Below are 10723 nucleotides of genomic sequence, written 5' to 3'. Positions count from 1 at the left end.
ACTTTCACAGACAGACATGATGCAGGAAAATCTTGACTGTTTTGACCATCTCTTTTTTGTTAAAATCACATTTTTCATGTTCATCAGGGTTCCTATATTTCAAGTGTGGGAGAGAGGGAAGAACAAGGTCTGTCCAGTTCTAACTGTGCACTTTGCTTCGTGCACCTTATGACATTCATCGTGTTGAGGTCCCAGATAAGTGGATAACCTGTCCCAAAGCTTTAAGTAACAGCTAGGATGGGGACAGTATTGTACTGATGGCATATGCTGTTAGGCATAGTCAGTGTCCTCCTGGGCAGGTAATCTCTGTCGACAAGAGAAGTGAGATGAGCCAAAAGGAATCGCTTTTGTTCCTATTATATGAGTGGGAGAGAGAGGCACAAAAATGATGTGATTTTGCTTGAGATTATATTGGACAGAGCTGCACTATAACCTCACCTGCTGGGAGCCGGTGTTTAACTCAGCCATTGGGCTGTACTTGTTTTGTCCTGAGCATCAGAGCTGACCAATAGTTTTAAATTATTACTCTGATATACCGATTGAATTCTGGCTATAAGGATCTACTTTGCTGTGAGTGAGCTGCAGCTTTATACTGGCATTTTCCTCCTCTTCCATTCCCTGCTCATAGGGTTTGCTGTGTGCAGTTTCATAGCCCTTCAGTTTTCCTTGAAAATTCAGATTCATTCACTTCCATGAATGCACGATTCACAGTGGAGCTGACACATTTCATTAAGCTCAGCACATTGCATAGAAGCTTGGCGAAGGGTCCCTGGGCTTTATTCAACCCAGACACACCGTGTGACCAGCTGTCACAGATTGTGGTGTAAAATCAGAAGAAAAACATAAAAAACAGCTGAGGGAGGGGAAAAATAAATTTCCTTCTCTGAGGACAGCACTTTGAGCTGCGACAAAAATGCACACAGACACACACCATGGGTAGGTGCCACTGTATAAAGGATCCACCTTGTTCCTACTTCAGCACAGAGTTGTGCTCTTAACCGGTTGTCCAGGGCACGTAGATGTTAGTGGAATGTTACATCCTTAACCAGACTACAGGTTTAAAAACAACCTGTAAGAACATTGTGACTTGCCCAATTCTATTAGGGAATGGCCTAAGAGTGGAGAGTTGTGCAGCTCTTTCTGTAAGGGTGTCAAAATCTGTTTGTATTCATTAGATCTGACAGAAGCTGGGGTAGATTGTCCTTGTGTTGAAGAGCTCTTTTTCCCCATGGTGTGACATAGAATTTTGTGGAATTCTTCACCATACAGCTCCATTCGAGCATACAGCTTTCACTGTTGCAACGTTAACTACCAGGTGTCATTTTTATTGTCACTATTACATCATTGCACTATGTGCAAATATGCCATAGCTTTGACAGAGTAATAACTGGAGACCTCAAGGCACTGATAGGTGACTACTAGAGATGCTAACAACATTAGTTAATCAATGGTGGTGAAATTATATCATCATCCAGTAAGCGAAGAATACATACTCATACCACTGGAGTATCCTCCATACCTGATGTTTACCTTGACTTGTGCCAGTTTGCAAAATGGGTTAAGCTATTTCCATTCAAGCATCAGGTTTACCACGTGGGACAAAGTTTGCCTAATAAACTGCTTCCAAGTGAAAAATTGTCATTTGTCTTTTCTCTGTGAAAAGGAGGGACACACAGTTGTATGTCCATGCTGAATCCTGATCCCTCTGGAGTAGAGGTGGTAGCAAAAAATTTGGACAACATGGAAATGAAATACATGTTAAGTTCACCTTTGTTTATGTTCAAGGGCCACAAGTAACCTCAGAGGGAAGAACAGCTTCTTGAATGCATTAACAGACAACTGCAGAGACTTTTCTGTGCAATGCTGTCAGTTCCATTCATCTCTTATAATCAGGTCAGTATGTTGCAAAGGCGGAATGATGAGGCTGTGAGGTATGTCAGTACCGTCAGTGAAGGTTTGGGTTCAGGTCACCTCTCAGTTGGGCCGGGTCATGTCAGGCCCCTGTTCTGCATGCTGGCACAGCCTTAGTGCTGGATATGGAAAGCCCTCCTGTGCTTCATGATAGTATGGCAGTGCTCTGGGTTGGATTTGGACCTGGAAAAGACCAGGCAGCCCAGTTTCAGTAGGCATCCTGTGCTGTCCTGAAGTGTAATACAGATGCTTTGAGTCTGAGTTAGAGCAGAACACATCAGGCTAATCTGACATGATGCACTGTGTAGCAGAAATGCTAAGTCATGGCCTGAAGCAGTGATTGAGCACCTGGTGGGAAGGCAGAGCCAACCCAGCAGAGCTCAGGTGCATGCAATGTCCCTGAGTGATTGGAAGGGGTGCAGCCAGGATCCACCCCTTCCCAGACCTCATTTTAGGGCTGGCAGCAGAGGTAAAGGTATCTCATTGGAGATCCCTCCCTACTGGTGGCCTTCTAAAGGTAAGCAGATTTTCTTCCTTTGTTTCTGTGATCACAGCTGTTGGATTTGGGCTTGTTCTTATTTGCTGTGGCCTAGGATTGTGCTACTCTCTTGTTGTAATACTTTCCATCATGTTACACACTGTGTGGGAATAGATATGGCTTTTTGCAAAGGCAGAGATCCCACTAGTAGCGTTATTCTGTTTGTGAGTGGGTAAAAAATAAACTCAGATATTGGGCAGTGGTAGGTTGGTAACCTGGATTCAGAAAGAACACAGGTGTGTGTGGCTGATAAAATGAGGAAAACTAAATTATGATCTTGTGGTTTGAAGTGCCTTATCCATACAGAGATGGCAGAGTTCAGCATTTCACATGACTTAACCCAGGAGGGGATATCTGATGTTTCCTCTTATTTCTTCTACTGTGCTCCTATAAATCCTCAGAACGCAGTCTTTTTACGAGGGTGCATTTTACATGGCTTTTGTAACATTAAGCATAGCACATGTACACACACAGAGGTGCTTTTCCCTGAGAAGCTGTGGGATTTCACAGTGCTTTTTTTTTTCCTCCCCGCTTAATTCCAGCTGGGGATATGAGGAACAAGGCTGTTTGTCAGGCGGTGTTTTTGTCTAAGGCGGAATGTGACCAGCCTTCCCAATAAAGGGCTTTCAAACTGGCTGCCTGGGGGATCTCACAGCAAACTTGCCCTCAGTGCAATAGTAAAAGAGCGGCTCTGATAGAGCTGGCCTGGCGAGGCAGATTTGCAGGAGCAAAGGCCTCTCTAGGGAGCGAAGCCAGCTGGAATGTCCTCTTGACTGAGCAAATCGTAAAGCGAGTTCTTATTCTGCTGGGAAGAAGTGGTGGGATTGGCCTTGCTCTCAGCCTTTGGCGAAGGGCTCTGTCTGCAACAGGGAGAGGGTTTTGTCCTGAAATACTGCATCATATGGCTGCACTCTTTCCTCAGCATAGCGCTTTCTTGGCTGAGGACACAGGGCTGGAGTGAGAGCTGTCCTAAAAATTGCCTCAGTGGCAGCAGAAGCTGAACTGGCCCTACATCTGAGGAGGAAGGATGTACCTTTGTGCCCCTTTTCCTCCTCTCCTTTGCTTATTCTTTTCTCTGCTAGCGTTAACAGAAAAGCCATCAGGCTTTGCACCTCGCTGACCCTACTCTGCTCTTTATTTTTTCCGGGCAGATATTTGTATTGATTCTGATGCAGTCAAGTGGTTCCTGTCAGCCTCAGCCTTGCTATTAGGTGTCTTTAAGTGTGTGTGTGGATAGAGCTGCCTGCCTGTTGCATGCAGTATCACATGAAGGCTCAGGTGTTTTATTTGCTTCCCCGAGCAGCTGATAATGCATTTTTTCCTAATTACAAATAGTACCTTAAGAAAAAAAAAAAAACAGGAAAATGACAGTGATCCTGTTCCCTTGAGGTTTTTTGTATCCAGAAGGATCCCTGATCAAATGAACCGCTACTAGGCTGAGCTGGAGGGTTTGATCTTCAGACATGCAGCGGCTTTGGCCTTTTTAATGCAAATCCATTTTCTGGGAGCTCATTTAGCAGTAAAAGCTCATCTGAAATCAACTTAATTTAATCTTTAATAACATTCTTAAAACCTGTCTTTTGGAGTTTTGAAGGGTAGCATAGCTCCAACAATTGAACACTGGAGCAACAGTTGTCACGTTTTCTGTGGTGATGGCTGTTACCTGTCTTCAGATTGCAATAAAAATATCAGAAATCAAACTTATTGAGCAGAGATGCCACAGACTCAGTTTGATACGTGTGAACTGACTGATTTCTAGTGGCCTTTAGAAGTGGACTGCTTTCTGAAGTGAGAATTAAAAGAATTAATCTAGCATTAAAAACTAGTGAAGAGGAAATTCTGCTCTTGGTGGATTGGAGGTTTGACTATATGGAGGGGCAGATAGCAGTTGACTTACTGGTTGCCCTCTAGGTAACAGTCCTACTGAGTGAAAATCATGGGCACAAATGCATTTGCATAGGCTTGTTGTAGGAGTAATGTATCCATAGATGTGGAAGTACACCTGCAGTCCTTTAAGGGAAGAATGCAGATCAAGGTAGGGTAAATGCGTGGAAAGCTGTGAGCTTCATCTGTCATTCAGCTATGGGGTTACCTACCATTTCTGTGCACCAGTCTTCCCATCTGCAGTCTGGGAAGGGTAACTGCACTTCTCAAAAGTGTTGTGAAAAATCTGTGGATGCAAATTTATAGAATGATTTATAGAATATAGAATTTATAGAATGGTTCTCTGGCAATGGGATGTCATATTATTAGAATCAAATCTGGGCCAGATATTGAGTTCATACATAGACACTGGGGACCATAGCTTGACTCAGATGCTGTAGGTAAGTCTGAATCCATCCCACAGTTGCTACGTCTGCAGAGAATGGCTATTTTCCTTTAAATCTGCTGTTCTTCAATGGGTCTCCATCCTTTGCCAGCCTGTCTTTGTGAGATGAATTTTCCCCATTCAAAAGCAGCAGTGTTTTATTTTTGTTTTAGCTGTGCTTGGGAATGCAGAGCAATTCAATCAAGAGGAAAATACACCATGAAAAGCTCTGAAAGCCCTGAGGTCAAGGATCTGAAGTTACCCACAATATTAATGACAAACCAGTGGCTGTGCCATGGCAACGGACAGAAGAATATGTGACGTGGAAACCATAAGTAGTGTGGGGCTTTGAAAGAGCACAACCGGGAGAAAAATGGAAATTACATGATGTTCTCTCTGTTCTGTGCTGGGACAGCCATGTACAGTCTAATCCCTAATGTTGGCAAGTCTGAGATTTTCAAGAGGGCCCTGTAAGAGATGGAGAAAGGAGTTTGAGCTGGATTTAGGCTGCTGAAAGGTTTTATTTAAAAGGAGAAATGTTTGGGCAGGAACAAGTTAAGTAAAGTTGCTTTAAAAAGTGGGGGGAGGAATGCTGGTGCTTTGAGATCTTCATGCCTGGATTCTCCTCTGGGAGAGGAGAGTTCTACTGTAGCCGTGGTCCTGCTGCCATCCTTCTCACTGGCAGATGTGAGGCACTGATGGGAGAACTCTTTCAAACGTGGGATGCTGTTTTACCTTGCAGAAACCTGCTTCTGCTGCCTGAGAAGTGGTGCCAATGGTTAGTCCACACCAATTTGTACTGGTTTGGTTCAGACTTCCACAAACACTTTTCATTTGGCAACACTGATGACAGTAAATGATAGGATGAGAGGGAACGGCCTTACGTTGTCCCAGGGGAGGCTCAGGTTGGATATGAGGAAAAATTTATTCTTTGAAAGAGTGGTGATGTGCTGGCACTGCTGCATAGGGAGTGCTGGAGTCACCAGCTGTGGAGATGTGGCACTGAGGGATGTGGTCAATGGGCATGGTGGGTTGGGGTTGGACTTGGTGATCTTAGTGGTCTTTTCCAACCTTAATGAGTCTATGATTTTAAGTAGTTGACAGCGGTGGAACTGAGCTCTGCAAACCTGTGATGATCCACCTACCTTGACTTGGCTGTCCCAGTCTGCAGCAAGTATGCTTTTGTCATCATATTGTGATGTGTGCTGAGCCACAGCCTGATCTCAGGTGGCATGTGTTAGCATTATGGCTTGAAGTCAATGCCAGCAGATGTGACTCTGTATGTTATTCCTGATTTAGTGCTAGCACTTGGCAACCCTGCCTTCAGCATGGGGTTGAAACTAGAAGATCTTTGAGGTCTCTCCAACGCAAGCCATTCTGTGATTCTATAGTATGATTGTTCACAAATGACCTTTCTGCTCTTCTCTTTAGAGTATGAGCACTTCAGCCATATAACTTGGCAGAGAGCTTTGTGTATACACGTAGCTTTTTTCCTTCTTTTAAGTCACTCCATGCCTTTTCAGGATGTGAGTGATATAGTTAGTTACTCAAAACCAGGTCAGACTAAACTGGATCACTGAACAGCCTGCAGTTCTGTATTGCTGTAACATCTGTTGCTGTAGCATTTGTTCTCTTCACTGCCTGTTAGATAACCTTATTTTCTTTGTGTGGATGGGGAGCACACTGGAGAAGGGAGAGGGATGAGATCTGGGTGAGGATAGCCTTGTGTGGGAATGTGCCCATTGAATCTGGTTGGTTAGATGAACTTGCTTGCTACAACTGAATGAGAACACAGGAAAGGATCATATGGGTTTTTTTTTGGGGGGGGGGGGGGGGGCAGGGAGGAGAGTAGCTTGACCTGGAAATGGGAAAAGGCAGCGGGACTTTTTAGAAGATCATTAAACATCAGTAACAGAGTGGGCGAGGGAAGGAAAACCACTGAAATCAGAGAAGAAGGTGGGGGTGTGTGTGTGTGTCTATATATTAAAAAAAAAATCCTTGGATAAAGACAAGAAGTGGAGAAGCAGTGACCTTTGTTGCTGTTAATGCTGTAAAGGATTGCTTAGCACCTAAATATGGCTGTGAGTCTCTTTTGATGATACAAGTCAGTAGTTTGGGAGATACTGAATTTGGAACAAGAATGTGGTGCAGCTCCTGGACACTCCAGTACGCAGTCTGCTTTGGAGCACCTTTTGATCAGTCGGGAAAAGCTGGGATTAAATGACAGAAGGGAACAGAAAGTTCAGCTGGGACACATGGCTAAGAAATGTGACTATGTTTTCCTCAGTCAGCTGGCATTTGTTGGGTACCTTTTGGTATACTGTTCAGTGGCTACTTAGCTGACTGTGCGTGTTTTACTTCTGAACATGGAAGAGTTGCATCTTTCCACCTCTTGTAAGACTTGTGGCTCTGTAGCTCCAACCATATGGGAAACAGAGGTGAGGTGAAGCCAGAGGACATGCTGCTTACAAAAGTCATCTTAACTGCACTAACTCAGTTAACTTTTTACCACCTCCTTGGTGTGGTTCCTTTTCTCCTCGTAACTAGTATAAATGTTTAACATGGTTATGGATAGATAGAAATGGTGATGATGAAGAATGAGTGGAATAGTGATGAAGTGTGTGTGCATGGACTGCGAGCAATCCAGACTTGTGTTTTGTGGCACTATTTTGTTGACTTATGTGTGCAGGGCAGAGGTGTGCTTTGGCTTCCTTCCCCTTTGAACATGTGGCTAGGGCTGACTGGCAGCAGTGGGTAGTGCCGTGGCAGATCTGCAGGAATCTGGCACCTGCCTTGGAAAAATGAGGAGGACCAGACTGATGATCATATTTGGGGCAGAAGACAAATGCTGTCCCTACTGTGTAGGTTTGGGGCTTTTGTTAGTTCCAAGAACTGATACCAAATGGATCTTCCAGGAGAATTTGCTGCCATGCGGAGAGGTTGGTGGCAGAGTTAGGTGGAGAAGATGAGCAGGATTAGTCCATCGAAGACTCTGGTCTCCATGTCAGTGAACGCAGCTGGTGTGATGGATGTTATTATCCATCCTGGTATGGTGGTAATGGGTTGATGGCTGGATGAGATGATCTCTGTAGTCTTTCCAACCTTAATGATTCTATGATCCTTTGGACACCCTGTTAGCTCTTTCTCCAAGGTCTACCGTTTTGCTGGTCAAACTGGATATTGACAACTCTGAGCTACTCTTCTTTTCTAAGGAACTTCAAATCTGCCTTTCTGGCTGATTTTTTGACTGCCTTCATTAATGCCTTGGTATTTCTCAAAGCAGTGGTGTGACTCTTGAGTCACAGCTTCTTCCTGAGTACAGTTCCTCAAGCACTGACTATGGCACATAACCAGCAGCATGGCCTGTAGAGGCTCTGCAGGCTTCTCAGTGCCTTTAGATCTTTCTAGAAGTAAACTAGGAGAGGATAAAACTGCTGTCACGGTGTGCACAGCCCACTGCCATCGTATCGGAGCAGCAAGATGCCAGTGGAGCTGTTCTCCTTGCCTTTATGATGTTTTAGTGGTACAGTGTATCTGGTGGGTTTTGGCTGCACAGAAATTCCAGTGTGCGAAGGAAGGTTGGCAGCTACCCCTCCAGCTGTTCATAAACTGATACATGTCAGTGGTGAACCTGCGTGTCATATCAGAAACAGCAGCTACAGATGGAAAATCACGCAAGTGCAAGTTGTGCTGACATGCTTGACACCTGACATCAGATTCCTTGGAAAAGATCCTGAGGAATCTGGGAACTGTGGCATATGATGGATTATTTCTGATTTGGCCTGTGTCTTCCATGCAGCTTACCTCTGTCAGTCTGTGCTTCTCCTGACAGCTGGAGGGTTGTGGAAATGCAGCTCGCCTCTTGCAGCCTTTACTATTCCTGCTCTGCTAATAGGCTGGTGTGAGTGTGACACATGCAAATGTTTGTCATATGTCCTAAGGTGACAAAGTCCTGGAGTACAGTCTGCTCTGTTCTTTCCAGCAAGGATGCAAAAAATAATCATACATGTTTGCTGAGAGCAAAAGACTTGGTAAAACTCCAGCCTTTGCATTCCTTTGGAGTTTGTAGGCAATGATGCACACAGAAAAACAGCTTACCATGGGCTATAGTGAAGAGGCAGATTTAAAGCCTGTTGTTGCCTTCTGATTCCTGGCAATAAAACCTGCGAAGACTGCTTCCAGGGAAACAGTGGTCCTAGTGGGAAGGCTGGTTTTTACCCCATGGGCTGCAGGAGCAGAGTGACAGCTTTGGTGGCCTCCTGCATTGGAAAAAAGGGAGAGCTCACTGCTGGCATTGTTGTTTCCTGGGCACCGGGTCCAAATTTGTTCTGTTAGTGGATCTGCTCTTATAACACGCAAGTCCCAAGTATGCAGAGAGGGCAAGATGAGCCATTAGCTCCTGCAACAGTTCCAAAAAAAGAGCAGAAGTCCTGTACTGCTTGTTCACGGCCTCCCTGGCGTTTGCACAGGGGAAGTCTAATGCCATTCCCCTGCCATATTGTTTCCCATAAGTATCTGCCAAAGAATGCCTGATGCAAAAAATAAACCGTGGCAAATGCCGTCTGTTTCCATTACTGTATGGGGAATGACTGGCTTATGTAACCTGCAGCGTGAAACTGTTGTAGAGATCAAATATAAATATTGCTCTATTGTGGAATGTACTGGGAGCATAGTTGACATTTTTGTGGCTGACAAAAAATCAAAGCTCATTATCACTCCAGAGGTTTAACCTCTCTGCATTTGTGTGTGTGTCTTTCTATTTCTGTGTATTAGAGGCTCTGGGTCGAGTGCTGATATTCTGATCTATTTTTACTTGGTTGCTACTCAGGCAAAACTTCCATTGACACTAATTGGAAAGCTGCCTAAGTAAAGGGCGCTGAGGGAGTTCATAAGCTGGCTGTAAGTCAGCTTGGTTCTTACTTCTGAAACTCCCTTTCTTGAGGTTTGTCTTTGTATCTTTAAACTTGTCCTTAGCAAATCCTCAGCCAGTGCAAATTGCATTGCGCTACTGGTACCAAACTTTGATTTTTATGTGGTTGAGATCTTTCTGGCTCTGCATTTCGAATAGGTATCCGGTGGGTCTGTCCTTTGAAGGACTTTCCTGGTGGAAGAGGTGAAGCCAGCCAGATGGCAGCGGAGCTGTGCTGACATGCTCTATGGGTCTGGCATGCAGAATATTTATCTTTTATAGTTCTCCCCCCTCCATCCCTGGAAGCATTTGGAGTTTGGTGGCAAGGATTCAAATAAGTTCCCTCCAGTCTTAAAACTCCCCTCCTATCTCCTCTCTCTCTTTTCCTCCTATGCTATTGACAGAGTATGTCAGGTGGAACCTCTGAACGTGGGGCAGCCAGAAAGGAAGAACCACTTCTTTATATCATTAGCTTGAGGTTTTTGATTTTTGGACTTGCTAAAATCCTTCCCTTGCTTCACAGAAAGAATGTGATGAGGCAAAACACACACAAGTCCATGCTAGACAGATGGTGCTGCAAAAAGAAGGGGTGGCAGTGAGGTGTTGTGGAAGGAAATGGAGGAGTGGGTGTGAAACAAGGATGGAGGGAGTAAGTATGTCTGATGTAGGCACGAGAAAGTCATGGGAAGAATGATGTAAACCAGCCCCTGAAGTGAGCAGGGGTGCTATGGTACGTGAAATTTGTGTCAGCAAGCAGCAACTTGTATAAGCTCACATGGGCTCTTCGTTTCCTGCAGTGGCTCTATTAGGAATTGCAGAGTTACAGGTACTTGCTGGACACAGTGAAAGGCTCTGTTTTCATCTTTCTGCATCCTGAGCTCTACTCTCTCGTTCCTACAAGTTAGACTACGTAGTTTGGAGTTTGAGAACTTGGACCAACACCCACGGTTCCTTTCTTACCATCTCGTGACCCAGCCTGTGTTTTAATTGTGTTGCTTTCCAGCTATTCCTGGGGGTGGTAGATGAAGCCATACTCTAGGCCACAGTGCTGGTCCTG

At 44.7% G+C, this 10723-nt stretch overlaps 1 protein-coding gene across 1 annotated transcript in view; it reads left to right on the top strand.

The window, feature by feature from the left end:
• Positions 1-1920: 1920 nt before the first annotated feature.
• SLC41A3 (solute carrier family 41 member 3) overlaps positions 1921-10723 on the top strand; it is a 46032-nt gene continuing 37229 nt past the window's right edge. Inside the window, exon 1 of the mRNA XM_040646704.2 lies at positions 1921-2428. The gene's annotated coding sequence lies outside the window, so the exon portion shown is untranslated. The remainder of the gene's footprint in view (positions 2429-10723) is intronic.

This window comes from Gallus gallus, chromosome 12 (assembly GCF_016699485.2).
Source record: "Gallus gallus isolate bGalGal1 chromosome 12, bGalGal1.mat.broiler.GRCg7b, whole genome shotgun sequence".
Lineage (NCBI taxonomy): Eukaryota > Metazoa > Chordata > Aves > Galliformes > Phasianidae > Gallus > Gallus gallus.
The sequence above is the reverse complement of the archived record's forward strand: the minus strand, read 5'-3'. Positions and strand labels throughout refer to the sequence as shown.